The sequence below is a fragment of the Argiope bruennichi genome, chromosome X2, assembly GCF_947563725.1.
Source record: "Argiope bruennichi chromosome X2, qqArgBrue1.1, whole genome shotgun sequence".
Classification (NCBI taxonomy): Eukaryota; Metazoa; Arthropoda; class Arachnida; order Araneae; family Araneidae; genus Argiope; species Argiope bruennichi.
The window spans coordinates 42,150,425-42,174,071 of record NC_079163.1 but is presented as its reverse complement, the minus strand read 5'-3'; the positions used below and the strand labels follow the sequence as shown (position 1 = coordinate 42,174,071).

Sequence of the window (23,647 nt, the reverse complement as noted above, 5' to 3'; positions counted from 1 at the left end):
TTTTGGCAATTTAATGTTCGATGATTCTTTATAACAGGAATTTGGAACATTCAAAGAATCAACATTTTTTGTTCGTTCGCGAATTTTTTTGGTCGCTCTAAATTTCCAAGTTATAATTTTTTGGGTGTATTCCGATACTTCTTTTACTTCCTTTTTTTAATTTGTCCTCGGAAACGAATTCTTCAATTTGTGAATCTAGATTCTTTAATTCACTTGACTCAACCGCAAGCTGCTCTAACATTTCTTCTAACATATCGACATTTACATCTGTTTTCGTTAGTTCTGTTTCAATAGTTTTACAAATTTTGGTAACAGATGTTCTCAATACTCCCCGTTTCTTTCTTAACCTGCCACTTTTATCATCCATTTTTAGAATTGAACAGTTCGAAATTTATATTCAGTAAGATTCAATAATATATAAATTCAATAATAATAATAAATCAGTTCAAAATTCTAATATATATTTTTCAGCTCTAAATTGGAATAAACCACACCAATTATCCCGGCAGGGATGCCAAATAATATTCCAACACGAACAATCTCTAAATTAAAGGCAAGTAAATGCGCTTACCTTTGTTTTGTTGGTTGGAATCTCTTTTTGTTTACATACTGGTGTTGTTGTCTCCATCTGCAGCTGAAAATCTCAAATATCTAATTAGTGGCAGGTTCAGTGACTGTATGACTCATTAACATGGGGAACTTCTCTTTAAGATATTATTTTAATAGTTACTTGATTATAGGTTACATGATTAAGAATATATTTACAAGTTAGAAGAGTATAAAACGCGTTCGTTGGTTGCCGCCAAATCGAGAGGAAAGGAAGTCAACAAACCCCTGGTGGTGAGAAGGGAAAGTTCTTCACAGTTAAAACTGGTTACAGTTAAGGCCTGGTATCCAACAATTATAGTCTATATATTTTCTCTGGGTGGTTCCAGGTCGGTTTTTTTACCTAGGTACCGTTGTCTGCGACTCAATGTTGAGGCAGATAACACTGTCAATCTTTTTTTTTTATTGCCCAGCTGTTAAAGTACTGCCAGCTTAACGACCTTACTGAAACGTACTGGAGTGGAAAAAAACAAGCTTTGTCGAAACCATGGCAATAGAGAAGGAGAAAGAGAGAATAGTACGGAAAACGAGTGTCCTTGAAACGCTTACTGAAATTACACAGACTATAGTTTGGTTCAGAAAAAAAAATTATTTTTAATTCAATTTCATAATGATTGCATTGTTGATTAATTTCAAAGGATCGTAAAATTTTCTAATTCCTTTTTTGCCAAAACTGATATAATTTTATACAACAAAAGCAAACCTGAAATGAATGGTACAAAATAGTATATGAAAGTGCGAAATAATTATTTCCCAGTTTCGCAATGGTTTCAACCTTTAAACCAGGTGTCTTGGCATCCCAAATTTTAGAGTGAATAATTTAAATACATGTTGCCGTAAGTGATGGATCATCCTCTTGAAATTTGAATAAATTTTTAATCAGAAATTCTCCAAAGAAAGATATGACACAAAGATTACTATTATCGATTCCACCAGAATAGGACTATTAAAATTTCGTGATTCAAAAAGGGATTCAAATTTATCTAGTAAAAATGACATCTCGTTTAGAATTTATCCTATGTCTGTTTTTATATGGAAATAGGAATTTTGAACCATAATTAAATGATTAGAACGATACCTGAGGAACATCGCAATCCATACAAAACTTATTAATATCGAAAATTATATCGTACGGTCTAAATGACTATTTAATGTTATCTAAAATCGAAAGTAATAGGAATATTTGTGACTTGGGCCTCCTCATTTTTTTTCTCCTCTAAGCAACTCCTTCAATTGTTTTCTGTGTATAAAACGAAATAAAATCTTTTCTTCCTCCGCCACGAAAGATCATGGTAAATGGCAATTACTATCACCTGAATAGAAAGAAGAATGGAACACTTAGTACATAATAATATTGATTATTGGAGCTGATTGAAACCTTAATCACCTTCAACAATTTAAAATTTATTTAACAAAGATGAACATTTTCAATTATTTTTCATTTTAACGTTTTCAAAATTTAATTCGAAATTCTGAAAATAATTTCGATCGAAATATAATAATATTGTCTTTTATTAATATTTTAACAAACTGTTTTATTGGTTATAAACTTAAATATAATTATTATATATATAATCAATAATAATATGTTTTGTTAGATTATGGGAATTTGCTACATATAACTGCTCACACAAATAATTAAAAAAAAAATTATCTGATTTTAATAGGAATGACGAATATTTTACGAGCGGTTATTACGTAAATAATATCAAAAAGTGACAAATACCAGTGATCAATACTTTTCAAAGCGGATTCAAATTTCTTGATACGATCTTACTGGTGATATTCCGATTACAGGTCTTGGATCTCGTTAGAAAGTAACAATCGATACGATCTGTCCAATGGAAGCTCTCTAACAAGAGTTCAATCATGCATAGGGAAAGTCCCTTACCCACTGAAGTGAACGGACCGGTTATTCTTGGAATTATCGTATCATTGAATTGCATATCACTGAAATTTATCGGAGCCTTGACATCGCTGGAAAGTGTGAGGCTTCACAGGAAGTGCGAAGACACCGCTCCACTTCATGGGAATGACCTTGAATTTCCGATATTCGCATTTCACGATGCACTATTCCATAAAGTTCATTTTTAATTGCTTATGACATGACTTTGATTACATATATTCTGTTTACTGCTGGCACCATCTGCTGGTAGAATAGAGAACTAATGTCAACATTTTAAAGAAATGACATGTATATATAATTCAAATTTTTTCAGAAAATTGTTTACTCCAATAAAGAAATTAAATAAATAGTTTTAAAAAATCATATTCAAGAAGTAAGCTGAAATCGATAAATTAATTCAAACACACATTACTTAAATTAGTAAATGAAATAATAATTACAATTAATAAATTTTGCATTTAATACTAATTAATAAATTTTAATTAAAATTATGATTGAAATAACAGATATTTGGAACAAAAATTTAAAAATAACAATAGTAAAATTATTTGTTATTCAAAATATCGTGGATTATACATCTAGATTTCAGTTAGGAAGGTCTAATCTCTAACTTTTCAGGAAGTTCGAATTTGCCAAATCAGAGGCACAAGAAACTTATATTACCTTAATAAAGTAATTATAAAGTAACAAGTAAATTTATACAAATGTATATGGTGCAAAGCGATGAATAAGAAAAAAAAAAAAAATGTAATGCACATTTGTGGTGAAATATATTCATTTCAGGATAGCGAAGTGAACTGAAAAAATAAAATATTTGCTGTATACATTTACAATTTTAAATTATTTTTATTTCTAGCTTAGATGGGCATGTTGCAGGTCTGACAGTTATAAATTGCATCTGAGTAATATGTCTGTGATATTAAGATTGGATTTGCATAATATTACTTTCGAAATAGAGTACGTTCGCCACAATTGTGGCAATCGTTTGCCATTAAGTTTGGGGACTTAAAGATGAGTTCTTCGATATTGGACTCGGTTTTGATTAACGTTAATCACCACATTACTCTTCCTCCAGTGAATCGGAGGTGAAACGAATGATATTTTGCCCTGTATTTTGCTGTTATTAGTGGTGATATTGGCTGTTGCGCCTTACGCATTTTTATTGTCTGAATATTTATCAGCTTTATTTATTTATTTTTTGGTTGATTATTTATCAGCTTGATTTATTTATTGGCTTATTATTTATCAGTTTGATTTATTAATTTTACAGTATTCTTGATTTTGGCAACTTTTTTAGATGGTTTCCTGGTTCTTGGTTTTTTTTTTCTTGGAGGAGTTGTGGATATCCGTTTCTTAGGTGTGGGTGAATGCTTTGGACTTCTGCAGGCTTTACGTTTCTTAGATGCTGGTAATCACTTGGGACTTAAGCGTTTTTGCATAGGGCTCACTTTTTTAACCTTGGTGTGCCTTTGAATAAACTGAGATTGGGATTGGATGTGTAAATATTTAATTTTATCAATTTTTAAAAATAATTTAGTATGGTCTAATGTGTTTGTGCTTTACATTTCTTTAACAATACTGCATGTTGAATATAAACATTTTTTTGATTTCCTTTTATAGGTATGAAAAGTTATGATAGGGACTTAGTTGAAATGCAAAGAATGAGCGAAATAATTTATCTTAAGACATAAAGAGGCAGGTGTGTATTTTTTTGTGTTTCTTTAATATTTTTAAGGGTTTTTTAAATTTTTATTTAATTACAACTTTGTGTTCAGAATTCGAGAAATGATACAACAAATCATGATTCATAATAATATATAACTGAGCATAAAAAAAAGCTGATAAATATTCAGACAATAAAGATGGGTAAGGCGCAACAGCCAATATCCCCATTAATAACAGCAAGAAACAGGACAAAATATCGTTTGTCTCAACTCCGACTCACTCGAGGGGGAGTAATGTGGTGACGCTTTATAAGCCAGACAACAACTATGAGACATGAGTAATTACTTCTGTCTTGTGGTCATGTTACTCGGCTACAAAACCAAACATTTTGAGTTCGGTCCACGCTATAATCAAATTGCTATAGAGCTAAACTAATCTTAAGACATTAAGAGGTAGGTGTGTATATTTTTGTTTTCCTTTCATATTTTCAAGTTTTTTTTTTATGTATTTAATTAACACTTTGTGTTCATATTAAATGTGTTCTAATGTAAGGGATCAGAAAAAAGTAACATGAATTATAAATTGGACCTTTGTTCATGAATTCAGGAAATGTTACAACAAATTATGAACTTATGGTACAAAATCAATTTTTTTTGTTTCTTGCCACTTTCTATATGTATTTTTCATTCTTTATGCTTGTTGCTACTGCAACAGAATGATCGATCTCATTATTCTCATTTTAATATTTCTTCTAATTGTACTGTTCACTTTAAATGTTTGTATTAAAAAAAAATACATCTAAGACTATTTCTTTTCATTAGAAATATTCTAACATTTCTCTGTCTTATTAATACTGATTATATTTCTCATTCCAGTATATTATTTTTCTCACCCCTTTTATAAAATTAAAAACTTAAAATATTGATTTTTTTTTTTGGATATAGGGTATTTGAAAACATCAAGTTTATTTGTTTGGAATATCAAGAAAAGTATGATCAGTTGTTATTACATTTGAATTTTAATTATATCTAAAATCTCTGCTACATACTAATGTCAATGCAGAATGAAATCGGCTTTCTTTCTGATGAAATTAATAATTAATCTGTATTTCGAAAAACTGAGATTGAGATTTGATGTGTAAATATTTAATTGTATTAATTTTAAAAAATAATTATTTATGGCCTAAAGTGTTTGTGTTTTACATTTCTTCGACAATACTGCATGTGGAATTTAAACTTTTTTTCATTCTCTTTTATAGGTATGAAAAGTTATGTAAGGGACTTAGTTGATATGCAATGTAGCTAAACTAATCTAAACATATTAATAAGGTGTGTATATTTTTGTTTTTCTTTTATATTATTTTCAAGTTTTTTAAATTTAATTATCACTTTGTGTTCATAGTGAAATGTGTTGTAATGTAAGGGATCAGAAAAAAGTAGCATGAGTTATAAATTTGACCTTTGTTCCTGAATTCGAGAAATGTGTCTTGATGCAACAAATCATGAACTTATGGTATAAAATCAATGTTTTTTTCTTCACTTTCTATTTGTATTTTTCATTCATTATGCTTGTTGCTGCTGCAACAGAATGTTAGATCTCATTATTCTCATTTAATATTTGACTTCTAATTGTACCGTTTACTTTAAATGTTTGTATTTTAGAAAATACTTCTAAGATTATTTGTTTTGATTTCAAATATTGGATTATTTCTGTGTGTTTTTATGACTGATTATGTTTCTCATTCCAGTATATTCTTTTCTGAGTCTTTTTATAAAATGAAAACTTGAAAATATTGCTTTTTTTATGATATATGGTATTTGAAAATATAATGTCTATTTTTTTTAGCATATCAAGAAAAGTATGATCAGTTGTTATTACATTTGAATTTTAATTATATTTTAAATCTCTGTTACCTACTAATGTCAATGCAGAATGAAATCTGTTTTTTCTTTGAAGAACTTAATATTTAATCTGTATTTCGAAGCACTGAGATTGGGATTTGATATGTAATTTTTGAAATATAGTTATTTGTGGCTTAATGCGTTTATGTATTATGTTTCTTTAACATTACTGCATGTTGAATTTAAACATTTTTTGCATTTCTTTTTATAGGTATGAAAAGTTATGTAAGGGACTTGGTTGAAATGCAAAGAAGGAGCTAAAGTAATCTTAAGACATTAATCAGGTGTGTATATTTTTGTCTTTTATATTTTCAATTTTTTTTCATTTAATTACCTCTTTGTGTTCATATTTAAATGTCTTCTAATGTAAGCGATCAGAAAAAGTAACTTGAATTATAAATTGCACCTTTGTTCATGAATTCAAGAAATGTGTCTTGATACAATAAATCATGAACTTATGGTATAAAATCAATGTTTTTTTCTTCTTGCCACTTTCTATTTGTATTTTTCATTCTTTATTCTTGTTGCTGCTGCAACAGAATATTAGATCTCATTATTCTCACTCTAATATTTTACTTCTAATTCTACCGTCCGTTTAAAATGTTGGCATTAAAGAAAATACTTCTAAATCTATTTGTTTTTATTTCAAATTTTAAATCATTCCTATGTTAAGACAAATTTTTTTTATTCTATGAGTACATTTTTTTCTGAGCTTTTTTTAAATTAAAAACTGTGAATATATCTCTTCTTAGACTACAAAATATTAAAATATGTAAAGTGTTATTGCAAGATTAAGAAAAGCATACAAATTGTTATTACAATTTGAATTTTAATTATTGCTATAATCTCAGTTTCATTCTGGTATTAATATTTAATATTCATTTAATTTATTTATATTTCTTGGTATCGTATAAAATATAACAGGCAAATACATTAAAAAAGAGAATATAAGAATTTAAATACTTGGCAAAGCAAAATTTCAATAAAGCCATATTTGCAGTATTACAAGAATATTTAGTCTCCAAGTATTAAAATCACTCATAATGCTAAAATAAAAGGAAACAATAATAATTTGTCAATAATTTCTTAAATATTCATAGAACTTTTAAACAAATGTTGAAATAAAATGGAAGAATTTAATTTACGTCAATAATTAAAAAATGAAATGTATCTTGAATATCAGTTTTTTGTTCCAACAAGTAAGTGAAATTTGCTTGAATTTGTTTCAATTGAAAAAATTTCAAATGAATATGTTATCTACATAGAGAGAAAACTATATTGCAATTGAATAAAACTCAATTTTCAAAACAGGAAATAAAATCTAATGAAGTTTTGACACCATATGAACAATAAATGAGGTTGTCAATTATATTCGATTTAACAATTGTGCAAATTCGTTTTGTTATCTTTTATCAATCAAAATGTAATAAAGAAACAAGCTTGTTGTGCAAAAAAATCAATATTCTAAATACTTAGTGAATCAAAACTAAATATATTTTTAAAATATTAGTTCAATCTAGTGACCTAGATGCAAAGTCAATCAAATTATTTAGATATCAACAATATAAAGTCCATTTTGATAATTGCTTAAATCATTTATAATCTTTGGTATGAAATAAATTATAGCAAGTAGTCAAATCCATTAAGAGAAAAGAATTTTTTTTTAAAAAATATTTAACAAAATAAAATAAAATACATGAATAATTTCAAGAGAAATTTTGCCTCCAAATAATAAAATGTTGACTCATCTGTGCTGTAAATCACATGAAATCAAACTAATTTGCACATAAATTCTTAAATATTGATACAACTACTAACAAATGGTTGTTTGAATGTAGTGGAAGTATGCTATTTATATCAATAATTGGAAAACTTAATGTGTGTTGAACATCAGTTTTTATTCCAAGATCAGATGAATATGCAAACTACATGGTGATAAAATTTTATATTGCAATTGTATAATGCTGAATTTTCAAAGCAGAAATTAAAAACTGAATGAAGTTTTGGCACCATATGAGCAATAAATGAGTTCATCAAGGATGTGCGAAATAATAATTATGCAAGTTAGTTTTGTTATGTTGTATTATTAAAAATGTAGCCCAAAAAAAAAACAATCAAATACTTATTGAATCAAAACTATATATATTTTTATAATATTAGTTCAGTTTGTTGGCCTAGGAGCAAAATCAATCAAATTATTAAGCTCCCAATGGTATGAATTTCATTTTAATATTCTTGTAAATCATTTATTCTCCTTGGTATCTAATTACAAGTAATAACAGAAAATCAAATATAAATGGAGAATATTTTTTGTAGAAAAATATACAAACCTTAACTTTTATGGAAAACATTTTCTCCAGTCTGAAACTACCCAGAATTTTCGTGCTATAAACAAAAGGAAATGATAATCATTTGCAAGTGATTACTTAAATATTTATACTTAAATATTATTAATAGTAATTACTTAAATATTTATAAGTGATTACTTAAATATTAAAATTGGATTATGAAAATGTGTTTTGAACATGAAATTTTATTCCAAGATCAAATGATTATGTAATCTGCATAGAGAGAAATTTTATATTGCAAATGGAATGAAGTTGAATTTTAGTGGAATTAAAAACTGAACATGATTTGAAACCAAATGAACAATTTACGAGACATTCACCAAAAATGTGTTATATAACAATTAAGGAAATTATCTTTGATTTGTGGTATCTGTCGAAATGTACCAAAAACACAAACTTATTGTGCAAAAAGTTAATTATTTCAAATTCTTAGTAAATCAAAACTAAAAAGATTTTTAAAATATTAGACCAATCTGTTGACCTAGGAGCAAAATCAATCAGATTGTTTAAGTTATTAGTGGCATAAAATCGAATTTAATATTCATGTAAATCATTTATGATACTTGGTAACATATAAAATGTGACAAATAATCAAATCCATTTAAAAAAGAGAGCAATTCATTCTAAGCATTTAACAACAAAAAAATAAAAGCAAACACCTATGAAATTAAAAAAAAAAAATGCAGCCAAATAATAAAAATTAGACTCATCAAGCTATAAATAAAATGAAATGATAGTAATTTGTAAATAATTTCTTAAATATTCACACAATTATTAAACAGTTGTGTAAATATAATGCAGAATGTAATTTTTGTCTATAATTGAAAAATGAAAATAAGTTTTGAAAAAAATGAAAATGAGTTTTCAAAAAATTTTAAACACTTGTACGCTCTTAATGATAGTATACTACTCAAATATTTCCAGGATTTAATTATTAATTGATCATTAGATTTAACTACATTTGAATTTCATACGAGGGAAACAATTGTTTGTGAATTTGAGTGGAAAAAATGATTTCCAATTCCATAATACTGATTGTGTTAATTCCTGATTTTTAAGTATGGTCAAATGACGAGGGAAATACCTGAGCTGTGCTTCATATCCAAATTTTCACACCACCAAATAGTACGAAGTAAGTGAAGTAGGCAATAATAAAGATTTTCTGAGTTACAGCCGATTCATTTTATTTATAGCAACATGATTTGACAGCAAATGAAGAATTAATGAGACATTCACTGAAAATGCGTTATATAATAATTAAGTAAATTATATTTGATATAAGGTATCTGTCGAAATGTATCAAAGAAACAAACTTTTTGTTCAAAAAATTAATTATTCCATATTCTTAGTAAATCAAAATTACACATATTTTTATAATATTAGGCCAATATGTTGACCTAGGAGCAAAATCAATCAGATTGTTTAAGTTATTAGTGGCATAAAGTCCAATTTAATATTCATGTAAATCATTTATGATACTTGGTATCATATAAAATGTGACAAATAATCAAATCCATTTAAAAAAGACAGCAATTCATTCTAAGCATTTAACAAAACAAAATAAAAGTAAACACCTATCAATTAAAAAAAATGCCTCCAAATAATAAAAATTAGACTTATCATGCTATAAATAAAATGAAATGGTAGTAATTTGCAAATAATTTCTTAAATATTCACGCAATTATTAAACAGTTTTGTAAATAAAATGCAGATAGTAATTTTTTTCAATGATTGAAAAAATGAAAATGTATATTGAACATCAGTTTTTATTTGAAGTTCAAATGAATATGTAATCTCTGTAGAGAGATATCTTTATGTTGCAATAAAATTAAGTTGAATTGTAGCGAAATTACAAACCAAGCACGATTTGACACCAAGTGAACAATAAATGAAAGATTTAGTTATGATGTGTGATATCATAATTATGTTTTGTGGTAATGACAAAATGTAACAAAGAAACAGAATTATAGTGCAAAAAAAAAAAAAAAAAAAATCCTAATTCTTAGTACATCAAAATTAAACAGATTCTTATAGGAAACCTCTCGTCTTTCAGCTTCTTTTAGAGAAGTACTGAATTCAACTTACTTCAATGCCGATATTCTTCTGGATCTTAATGGTATTCAGATGGAATTTTTATGTATCTTCCTATACGTCTGACTTTGAATTATGGAAGAAGGTATAAACTATATTTTACGCATACGAATTCAATTTTTTTCCTTCTGAAAAATAGAAATCATGATTATGTGGCCAAAGATGGATAGCAACGACATCATTGAGCTGACGGAAGAATATAAAAAGAACTCCGGAAAAATTTATGGAAGTGTGTTCTGTACCGTAGCAAGAAGTTGCAGAGGAGATTTGATCTGGAAAAAAGAAAATAATAGCTTCAACAGAGTAGCAGCATTCCAGTGAAATAAAGGCAATGCTGAAAGCTACTGTCTTATCAGCCTGATAAGGTAGTAGCTATACACACTCTAATTAATTTACTAATAATGCTGTGCTTCATTTTCGCCAAATTTCAAAGTGTATCCTAAGACCAATGTCTTTAGACGGTTTTATTGTAAAAAAAAGGCATGTATTAAAAATAGTAATATATATATATATATATATATATATATTGTGTGTGTGTAACGAGAAGGATTGACCTATTTTACATGGTTTTCTCTGTATAGATATTTTTTTTCTGCGTAACGAGGATGTAGCGTTCTTTCGAATAAGATTCTAGAACGAATTACGCTTATTACGCAAGGTACCACTGTACATGTTTCTTTATATATTTCAACAAAATTACACAAAGTATTTGATCAAATAAATGATTTAATAATAATTAAGAAAATGAAGGAAAAAAAGAGACAAGTTAATTAACAAATTCGGATTCTGCTTCTTGAAGTGATGTTAATTTTCACTTTAAAAAGCAATGTCTGGAATTTTTAATCGTCTTGATTTTTTGTCTTTATTTTGCTGTTGTTGTTGTTCTTTGTCTTAATTTATTTTTCACCATCTTGCCTTTGTTAAAGCTATTCATCATCATCCATTGCAGAATTAGAGCAAAGAGACATACTTCTCTTAGCAGTAAGAGAGCAGCGTGAAATAGAAGCAAACATTCTGATGAGAAATTGGATTAACATTGACTAATTATAAATGGCTCCTTCAGCATTTTAAACGAATTCCCTATGAAGACCCGTAATGTAAATATTGTATTTTTACCATTAAAATGTCAAATATTAGAGTAATATTTGAAATTTCAATCGTAATTTGGAAGATATAAAAAATTAAACAATACATTTATTAAATAATTTTGCGCAAAATATAGAAAACATTTTTCAATATTTTTTATTTATCACTTTTTCTTGTGATCAGAAAGCAGATTTCTTATGATTTTAGAAAAAAAAATTATCATTTATAAACAGGAATATATTACATTCTACACACTTTGAATGCTGTCTTGGCTCAACTTCCCTAAAAGCATTCATTTCATATCTTCCTCTTAATGAGACATTTATTCCAAATAGTGCCGCACACATGTGCTGCCATCCATGAACTGAAGATAAAGCTTTGTGAAACTGGACTATAATGACCCAGAGGGTTTCAAAGTATTTATATTAATGCTGTATGCCAAGAGAAAAATGAGGAGATTTAAGAGTCCCCTCAATAAATAAAGGGTTAATATAAAAATGTCTTAGGAGAGTTTCATTCAGCAACATATCCAGACAAAGAATCTGCAAAATATTTCATTTCATTCTTCTAAACACAGCATTTTAAAATAATTCTTTACTTTTAACTTCAATAATTTTAATCCTTAAGTTTCTTTAAAGCTGAAATTGCGTTATACGATTAAGCAGTCTCGGCAGATCAGATCCATGAATCGGGTTTGTGAGCTGAAAATTACTTAAAAAAAAAACAATCCTTTATATATATATATATATATATATATATATATATATATATAAAATTATTTATTTATCGAGACGAACTTAAAAGTCAGAATTCATAAACTAATTTTTTTTAATCCTCTAAATGACGACTTTTCGAAAGTTAGTTGAACATTTTGATTTTTTTGTAAAATTTGCATGTGCGTACATTTATATTTATACACAAATAAATGCTATTTTATAGGAGACCACTGAATACATATATATATATTTAATGATGACCCACGAAAAGTGAAACGAGTTTTATTTCCCTAAATACTAACTCTAGGAGAAAATTAAGATTCTTTCCTTCATCTATCCACGCCCAGTTTCATGTTTTATATGCAAAATTTGCAGAGATATGCTCATTTTTAATTTTAGAGGGACTAATCGCCAATTTCAATGAAAACGTTTGTTTCTGAAATATTTATTCAAGAAATAAAAATTGTCACATTCAATTAATTTTCTAGTAGTACATCATCCAATTATCATAACCTTAAAGAAATTTACTAATAATGCATAAGATTGCTCACTTTAATTAGTCGTCAGTTGCAACTTTGATTCTATAAAATAAAGGTGGAAAAAACTTGAGAAACTGGACATTTAACACATCTAGAAGAAGCACTAGAAAGCCGTCTAAGAAAGTAAAATTATTTGCTTGCTCTCTGAAAAAATGATATATTCAGTAATAAGGAAAGTTTAGATAAGTTGATTTGTTCTGTATATAATCGTAATGCCGTCCTGGTTGTGGAAGAATATAATCATCGTTTTTCGAATCACTAGCATCCTTCTAGTAACTGTATTTACAGAACGAATTAAATAGCAGGATCATTTAAATTTATATTTTGGCTAATTTTTCAAATTACTCTCATGATAATGTACGAATAATCAGGCCAAAGCTCAACATTCTAGGACCGACAGTGTAGAATTTATTTCTACGTAATAACTGGCATCCATAGAGAATACTAATCTGAATATGGTGAGAAAAATCAAACATTTTCAACTTAAAATAATACAATATTACAATGATGAAAAGAAACATATTCAAATAACAGAATATTTATTATAATGAAGGAAAGAAATGTAATCAAGGAACATTTTCTTTTTTCGAGTAGCATTACTTTCAATTGGTAAAAAAAAAAGGAATTTATTGCAAAAAATGCCATATTACACAAAACAGCAAGGTTTTAACTATTAATTTCTCCGTGAAAATTTATATATATATAAGTTAATATAATCATAATCAAAAATACACCTTCGATGACTCCGCATTTTAAGAACACTCAATTCAAACAGGTTAGAAATACATGTTACTTTTCATTCAAAAAGAAAGAAATGATAAATCCGGTCTGAAGACTTTCTGAAAGGTTACCCTCAGGCGTTAGCGCTCTCTATATAGAATGCATCTTTTATTATAGTCTATATATTTTCTCTGGGTGGTTCCAGGTCGGTTTTTTTACCTAGGTACCGTTGTCTGCGACTCAATGTTGAGGCGGATAACACTGTCAATCTTTTTTTTTTATTGCCCAGCTGTTAAAGTACTGCCAGCTTAACGACCTTACTGAAACGTACTGGAGTGGAAAAAAACAAGCTTTGTCGAAACCATGGCAATAGAGAAGGAGAAAGAGAGAATAGTACGGAAAACGAGTGTCCTTGAAACGCTTACTGAAATTACACAGACTATAGTTTGGTTCAGAAAAAAAAATTATTTTTAATTCAATTTCATAATGATTGCATTGTTGATTAATTTCAAAGGATCGTAAAATTTTCTAATTCCTTTTTTGCCAAAACTGATATAATTTTATACAACAAAAGCAAACCTGAAATGAATGGTACAAAATAGTATATGAAAGTGCGAAATAATTATTTCCCAGTTTCGCAATGGTTTCAACCTTTAAACCAGGTGTCTTGGCATCCCAAATTTTAGAGTGAATAATTTAAATACATGTTGCCGTAAGTGATGGATCATCCTCTTGAAATTTGAATAAATTTTTAATCAGAAATTCTCCAAAGAAAGATATGACACAAAGATTACTATTATCGATTCCACCAGAATAGGACTATTAAAATTTCGTGATTCAAAAGGGGATTCAAATTTATCTAGTAAAAATGACATCTCGTTTAGAATTTATCCTATGTCTGTTTTTATATGGAAATAGGAATTTTGAACCATAATTAAATGATTAGAACGATACCTGAGGAACATCCCAATCCATACAAAACTTATTAATATCGAAAATTATATCGTACGGTCTAAATGACTATTTAATGTTATCTAAAATCGAAAGTAATAGGAATATTTGTGACTTGGGCCTCCTCATTTTTTTTCTCCTCTAAGCAACTCCTTCAATTGTTTTCTGTGTATAAAACGAAATAAAATCTTCTCTTCCTCCGCCACGAAAGATCATGGTAAATGGCAATTACTATCACCTGAATAGAAAGAAGAATGGAACACTTAGTACATAATTATATTGATTATTGGAGCTGATTGAAACCTTAATCACCTTCAACAATTTAAAATTTATTTAACAAAGATGAACATTTTCAATTATTTTTCATTTTAACGTTTTCAAAATTTAATTCGAAATTCTGAAAATAATTTCGATCTAAATATAATAATATTGTCTTTTATTAATATTTTAACAAACTGTTTTATTGGTTATAAACTTAAATATAATTATTATATATATAATCAATAATAATATGTTTTGTTAGATTATGGGAATTTGCTACATATAACTGCTCACACAAATAATTAAAAAAAAAATTATCTGATTTTAATAGGAATGACGAATATTTTACGAGCGGTTATTACGTAAATAATATCAAAAAGTGACAAATACCAGTGATCAATACTTTTCAAAGCGGATTCAAATTTCTTGATACGATCTTACTGGTGATATTCCGATTACAGGTCTTGGATCTCGTTAGAAAGTAACAATCGATACGATCTGTCCAATGGAAGCTCTCTAACAAGAGTTCAATCATGCATAGGGAAAGTCCCTTACCCACTGAAGTGAACGGACCGGTTATTCTTGGAATTATCGTATCATTGAATTGCATATCACTGAAATTTATCGGAGCCTTGACATCGCTGGAAAGTGTGAGGCTTCACAGGAAGTGCGAAGACACCGCTCCACTTCATGGGAATGACCTTGAATTTCCGATATTCGCATTTCACGATGCACTATTCCATAAAGTTCATTTTTAATTGCTTATGACATGACTTTGATTACATATATTCTGTTTACTGCTGGCACCATCTGCTGGTAGAATAGAGAACTAATGTCAACATTTTAAAGAAATGACATGTATATATAATTCAAATTTTTTCAGAAAATTGTTTACTCCAATAAAGAAATTAAATAAATAGTTTTAAAAAATCATATTCAAGAAGTAAGCTGAAATCGATAAATTAATTCAAACACACATTACTTAAATTAGTAAATGAAATAATAATTACAATTAATAAATTTTGCATTTAATACTAATTAATAAATTTTAATTAAAATTATGATTGAAATAACAGATATTTGGAACAAAAATTTAAAAATAACAATAGTAAAATTATTTGTTATTCAAAATATCGTGGATTATACATCTAGATTTCAGTTAGGAAGGTCTAATCTCTAACTTTTCAGGAAGTTCGAATTTGCCAAATCAGAGGCACAAGAAACTTATATTACCTTAATAAAGTAATTATAAAGTAACAAGTAAATTTATACAAATGTATATGGTGCAAAGCGATGAATAAGAAAAAAAAAAAAAAAATGTAACGCACATTTGTGGTGAAATATATTCATTTCAGGATAGCGAAGTGAACTGAAAAAATAAAATATTTGCTGTATACATTTACAATTTTAAATTATTTTTATTTCTAGCTTAGATGGGCATGTTGCAGGTCTGACAGTTATAAATTGCATCTGAGTAATATGTCTGTGATATTAAGATTGGATTTGCATAATATTACTTTCGAAATAGAGTACGTTCGCCACAATTGTGGCAATCGTTTGCCATTAAGTTTGGGGACTTAAAGATGAGTTCTTCGATATTGGACTCGGTTTTGATTAACGTTAATCACCACATTACTCTTCCTCCAGTGAATCGGAGGTGAAACGAATGATATTTTGCCCTGTATTTTGCTGTTATTAGTGGTGATATTGGCTGTTGCGCCTTACGCATTTTTATTGTCTGAATATTTATCAGCTTTATTTATTTATTTTTTGGTTGATTATTTATCAGCTTGATTTATTTATTGGCTTATTATTTATCAGTTTGATTTATTAATTTTACAGTATTCTTGATTTTGGCAACTTTTTTAGATGGTTTCCTGGTTCTTGGTTTTTTTTTTCTTGGAGGAGTTGTGGATATCCGTTTCTTAGGTGTGGGTGAATGCTTTGGACTTCTGCAGGCTTTACGTTTCTTAGATGCTGGTAATCACTTGGGACTTAAGCGTTTTTGCTTAGGGCTCACTTTTTTAACCTTGGTGTGCCTTTGAATAAACTGAGATTGGGATTGGATGTGTAAATATTTAATTTTATCAATTTTTAAAAATAATTTAGTATGGCCTAATGTGTTTGTGCTTTACATTTCTTTAACAATACTGCATGTTGAATATAAACATTTTTTTGATTTCCTTTTATAGGTATGAAAAGTTATGATAGGGACTTAGTTGAAATGCAAAGAATGAGCGAAATAATTTATCTTAAGACATAAAGAGGCAGGTGTGTATTTTTTTGTGTTTCTTTAATATTTTTAAGGGTTTTTTTAATTTTTATTTAATTACAACTTTGTGTTCAGAATTCGAGAAATGATACAACAAATCATGATTCATAATAATATATAACTGAGCATAAAAAAAGCTGATAAATATTCAGACAATAAAGATGGGTAAGGCGCAACAGCCAATATCCCCATTAATAACAGCAAGAAACAGGACAAAATATCGTTTGTCTCAACTCCGACTCACTCGAGGGGGAGTAATGTGGTGACGCTTTATAAGCCAGACAACAACTATGAGACATGAGTAATTACTTCTGTCTTGTGGTCATGTTACTCGGCTACAAAACCAAACATTGTGAGTTCGGTCCACGCTATAATCAAATTGCTATAGAGCTAAACTAATCTTAAGACATTAAGAGGTAGGTGTGTATATTTTTGTTTTCCTTTCATATTTTCAAGTTTTTTTTTTTATTTAATTAACACTTTGTGTTCATATTAAATGTGTTCTAATGTAAGGGATCAGAAAAAAGTAACATGAATTATAAATTGGACCTTTGTTCATGAATTCAGGAAATGTTACAACAAATTATGAACTTATGGTACAAAATCAATTTTTTTTGTTTCTTGCCACTTTCTATATGTATTTTTCATTCTTTATGCTTGTTGCTACTGCAACAGAATGATCGATCTCATTATTCTCATTTTAATATTTCTTCTAATTGTACTGTTCACTTTAAATGTTTGTATTAAAAAAAAATACATCTAAGACTATTTCTTTTCATTAGAAATATTCTAACATTTCTGTGTCTTATTAATACTGATTATATTTCTCATTCCAGTATATTATTTTTCTCACCCTTTTTATAAAATTAAAAACTTAAAATATTGATTTTTTTTGGATATAGGGTATTTGAAAACATCAAGTTTATTTGTTTGGAATTGATTTTTTTGGATATAGGGTATTTGAAAACATCAAGTTTATTTGTTTGGAATATCAAGAAAAGTATGATCAGTTGTTATTACATTTTAATTATATCTAAAATCTCTGCTACATACTAATGTGAATGCAGAATGAAATCTGTTTCACTATGATAAAATTAATAATTAATCTGTATTTCGAAAAACTGAGATTGGGATTTGATGTGTAAACATTTAATTGTTTGAATTTTTAAAAATGATTATTTATGGCCTAAAGTGTTTGTGTTTTACATTTCTTCGACAATACTGCATGTGGAATTTAAACGTTTTTTCATTCCCTTTTATAGGTATGAAAAGTTATGTAAGGGACTTGGTTGAAATGCAAAGAAGGAGCTAAAGTAATTATAAGACATTAATCAGGTGTGTATATTTTTGTTTGTCTTTTATATTTTCAATTTTTTTTTTCATTTAATTACCTCTTTGTGTTCATATTTAAATGTCTTCTAATGTAAGCGATCAGAAAAAGTAACTTGAATTATAAATTGCACCTTTGTTCATAAATTCAAGAAATGTGTCTTGATACAACAAATCATGAACTTATGGTATAAAATCAATGTTTTTTTCTTCTTGCCACTTTCTATTTGTATTTTTCATTCTTTATTCTTGTTGCTGCTGCAACAGAATATTAGATCTCATTATTCTCACTCTAATATTTTACTTCTAATTCTACCGTCCGTTTAAAATGTTGGCATTAAAGAAAATACTTCTAAATCTATTTGTTTTTATTTCAAATTTTAAATCATTCCTATGTTAAGACAAATTTTTTTTATTCTATGAGTACATTTTTTTCTGAGCTTTTTTTAAATTAAAAACTGTGAATATATCTCTTCTTAGACTACAAAATATTAAAATATGTAAAGTGTTATTGCAAGATTAAGAAAAGCATACAAATTGTTATTACAATTTGAATTTTAATTATTGCTATAATCTCAGTTTCATTCTGGTATTAATATTTAATATTCATTTAATTTATTTATATTTCTTGGTATCGTATAAAATATAACAGGCAAATACATTAAAAAAGAGAATATAAGAATTTAAATACTTGGCAAAGCAAAATTTCAATAAAGCCATATTTGCAGTATTACAAGAATATTTAGTCTCCAAGTATTAAAATCACTCATAATGCTAAAATAAAAGGAAACAATAATAATTTGTAAATAATTTCTTAAATATTCATAGAACTTTTAAACAAATGTTGAAATAAAATGGAAGAATTTAATTTACGTCAATAATTAAAAAATGAAATGTATCTTGAATATCAGTTTTTTGTTCCAACAAGTAAATGAAATTTGCTTGAATTTGTTTCAATTGAAAAAATTTCAAATGAATATGTTATCTACATAGAGAGAAAACTATATTGCAATTGAATAAAACTCAATTTTCAAAACAGGAAATAAAATCTAATGAAGTTTTGACACCATATGAACAATAAATGAGGTTGTCAATTATATTCGATTTAACAATTGTGCAAATTCGTTTTGTTATCTTTTATCAATCAAAATGTAATAAAGAAACAAGCTTGTTGTGCAAAAAAATCAATATTCTAAATACTTAGTGAATCAAAACTAAATATATTTTTAAAATATTAGTTCAATCTAGTGACCTAGATGCAAAGTCAATCAAATTATTTAGATATCAACAATATAAAGTCCATTTTGATAATTGCTTAAATCATTTATAATCTTTGGTATGAAATAAATTATAGCAAGTAGTCAAATCCATTAAGAGAGAAGAATTTTTTTTAAAAAATATTTAACAAAATAAAATAAAATACATGAATAATTTCAAGAGAAATTTTGCCTCCAAATAATAAAATGTTGACTCATCTGTGCTGTAAATCACATGAAATCAAACTAATTTGCACATAAATTCTTAAATATTGATACAACTACTAACAAATGGTTGTTTGAATGTAGTGGAAGTATGCTATTTATATCAATAATTGGAAAACTTAATGTGTGTTGAACATCAGTTTTTATTCCAAGATCAGATGAATATGCAAACTACATGGTGATAAAATTTTATATTGCAATTGTATAATGCTGAATTTTCAAAGCAGAAATTAAAAACTGAATGAAGTTTTGGCACCATATGAGCAATAAATGAGTTCATCAAGGATGTGCGAAATAATAATTATGCAAGTTAGTTTTGTTATGTTGTATTATTAAAAATGTAGCCCCAAAAAAAACAATCAAATACTTATTGAATCAAAACTATATATATTTTTATAATATTAGTTCAGTTTGTTGGCCTAGGAGCAAAATCAATCAAATTATTAAGCTCCCAATGGTATGAATTTCATTTTAATATTCTTGTAAATCATTTATTCTCCTTGGTATCTAATTACAAGTAATAACAGAAAATCAAATATAAATGGAGAATATTTTTTGTAGAAAAATATACAAACCTTAACTTTTATGGAAAACATTTTCTCCAGTCTGAAACTACCCAGAATTTTCGTGCTATAAACAAAAGGAAATGATAATCATTTGCAAGTGATTACTTAAATATTTATACTTAAATATTATTAATAGTAATTACTTAAATATTTATAAGTGATTACTTAAATATTAAAATTGGATTATGAAAATGTGTTTTGAACATGAAATTTTATTCCAAGATCAAATGATTATGTAATCTGCATAGAGAGAAATTTTATATTGCAAATGGAATGAAGTTGAATTTTAGTGGAATTAAAAACTGAACATGATTTGAAACCAAATGAACAATTTACGAGACATTCACCAAAAATGTGTTATATAACAATTAAGGAAATTATCTTTGATTTGTGGTATCTGTCGAAATGTACCAAAAACACAAACTTATTGTGCAAAAAGTTAATTATTTCAAATTCTTAGTAAATCAAAACTAAAAAGATTTTTAAAATATTAGACCAATCTGTTGACCTAGGAGCAAAATCAATCAGATTGTTTAAGTTATTAGTGGCATAAAATCGAATTTAATATTCATGTAAATCATTTATGATACTTGGTAACATATAAAATGTGACAAATAATCAAATCCATTTAAAAAAGAGAGCAATTCATTCTAAGCATTTAACAACAAAAAAATAAAAGCAAACACCTATGAAATTAAAAAAAAAAAATGCAGCCAAATAATAAAAATTAGACTCATCAAGCTATAAATAAAATGAAATGATAGTAATTTGTAAATAATTTCTTAAATATTCACACAATTATTAAACAGTTGTGTAAATATAATGCAGAATGTAATTTTTGTCTATAATTGAAAAATGAAAATAAGTTTTGAAAAAAATGAAAATGAGTTTTCAAAAAATTTTAAACACTTGTACGCTCTTAATGATAGTATACTACTCAAATATTTCCAGGATTTAATTATTAATTGATCATTAGATTTAACTACATTTGAATTTCATACGAGGGAAACAATTGTTTGTGAATTTGAGTGGAAAAAATGATTTCCAATTCCATAATACTGATTGTGTTAATTCCTGATTTTTAAGTATGGTCAAATGACGAGGGAAATACCTGAGCTGTGCTTCATATCCAAATTTTCACACCACCAAATAGTACGAAGTAAGTGAAGTAGGCAATAATAAAGATTTTCTGAGTTACAGCCGATTCATTTTATTTATAGCAACATGATTTGACAGCAAATGAAGAATTAATGAGACATTCACTGAAAATGCGTTATATAATAATTAAGTAAATTATATTTGATATAAGGTATCTGTCGAAATGTATCAAAGAAACAAACTTTTTGTTCAAAAAATTAATTATTCCATATTCTTAGTAAATCAAAATTACACATATTTTTAAAATATTAGGCCAATATGTTGACCTAGGAGCAAAATCAATCAGATTGTTTAAGTTATTAGTGGCATAAAGTCCAATTTAATATTCATGTAAATCATTTATGATACTTGGTATCATATAAAATGTGACAAATAATCAAATCCATTTAAAAAAGACAGCAATTCATTCTAAGCATTTAACAAAACAAAATAAAAGTAAACACCTATCAATTAAAAAAAATGCCTCCAAATAATAAAAATTAGACTTATCATGCTATAAATAAAATGAAATGGTAGTAATTTGCAAATAATTTCTTAAATATTCACGCAATTATTAAACAGTTTTGTAAATAAAATGCAGATAGTAATTTTTTTCAATGATTGAAAAAATGAAAATGTATATTGAACATCAGTTTTTATTTGAAGTTCAAATGAATATGTAATCTCTGTAGAGAGATATCTTTATGTTGCAATAAAATTAAGTTGAATTGTAGCGAAATTACAAACCAAGCACGATTTGACACCAAGTGAACAATAAATGAAAGATTTAGTTATGATGTGTGATATCATAATTATGTTTTGTGGTAATGACAAAATGTAACAAAGAAACAGAATTATAGTGCAAAAAAAAAAAAAAAAAAAAAATCCTAATTCTTAGTACATCAAAATTAAACAGATTCTTATAGGAAACCTCTCGTCTTTCAGCTTCTTTTAGAGAAGTACTGAATTCAACTTACTTCAATGCCGATATTCTTCTGGATCTTAATGGTATTCAGATGGAATTTTTATGTATCTTCCTATACGTCTGACTTTGAATTATGGAAGAAGGTATAAACTATATTTTACGCATACGAATTCAATTTTTTTCCTTCTGAAAAATAGAAATCATGATTATGTGGCCAAAGATGGATAGCAACGACATCATTGAGCTGACGGAAGAATATAAAAAGAACTCCGGAAAAATTTATGGAAGTGTGTTCTGTACCGTAGCAAGAAGTTGCAGAGGAGATTTGATCTGGAAAAAAGAAAATAATAGCTTCAACAGAGTAGCAGCATTCCAGTGAAATAAGGGCAATGCTGAAAGCTACTGTCTTATCAGCCTGATAAGGTAGTAGCTATGCACACTCTAATTAATTTACTAATAATGCTGTGCTTCATTTTCGCCAAATTTCAAAGTGTATCCTAAGACCAATGTCTTTAGACGGTTTTATTGTAAAAAAAAGGCATGTATTAAAAATAGTAATATATATATATATTGTGTGTGTGTAACGGGAAGGATTGACCTATTTTACATGGTTTTCTCTGGATAGATATTTTTTTTCTGCGTAACGAGGATGTAGCGTTCTTTCGAATAAGATTCTAGAACGAATTACGCTTATTACGCAAGGTACCACTGTACATGTTTCTTTATATATTTCAACAAAATTACACAAAGTATTTGATCAAATAAATGATTTAATAATAATTAAGAAAATGAAGGAAAAAAAGAGACAAGTTAATTAACAAATTCGGATTCTGCTTCTTGAAGTGATGTTAATTTTCACTTCAAAAAGCAATGTCTGGAATTTTTAATCGTCTTGATTTTTTGTCTTTATTTTGCTGTTGTTGTTGTTCTTTGTCTTAATTTATTTTTCACCATCTTGCCTTTGTTAAAGCTATTCATCATCATCCATTGCAGAATTAGAGCAAAGAGACATACTTCTCTTAGCAGTAAGAGAGCAGCGTGAAATAGAAGCAAACATTCTGATGAGAAATTGGATTAACATTGACTAATTATAAATGGCTCCTTCAGCATTTTAAACGAATTCCCTATGAAGACCCTTAATGTAAAT

The 23,647-nt window shown here is 27.3% G+C and overlaps 1 long non-coding RNA gene across 7 annotated transcripts; it reads left to right on the top strand.

The window, feature by feature from the left end:
* The first annotated feature begins 3,317 nt into the window (after positions 1 to 3,317).
* On the top strand, positions 3,318 to 23,321 carry LOC129960543 (uncharacterized). Of its 7 annotated transcripts, none has more exons than XR_008783614.1 (6): positions 3,318 to 4,010; positions 4,133 to 4,211; positions 16,660 to 16,860; positions 16,983 to 17,061; positions 18,325 to 18,397; positions 22,698 to 23,321. It is a non-coding gene; the product is annotated as an uncharacterized LOC129960543 (long non-coding RNA). The 7 variants fall into 7 exon arrangements; XR_008783617.1 differs by lacking the exons at positions 16,660 to 16,860; positions 16,983 to 17,061 and adding exons at positions 5,436 to 5,505; positions 6,290 to 6,362; XR_008783615.1 differs by having other exon boundaries at positions 16,660 to 17,061.
* Positions 23,322 to 23,647: the final 326 nt, after the last annotated feature.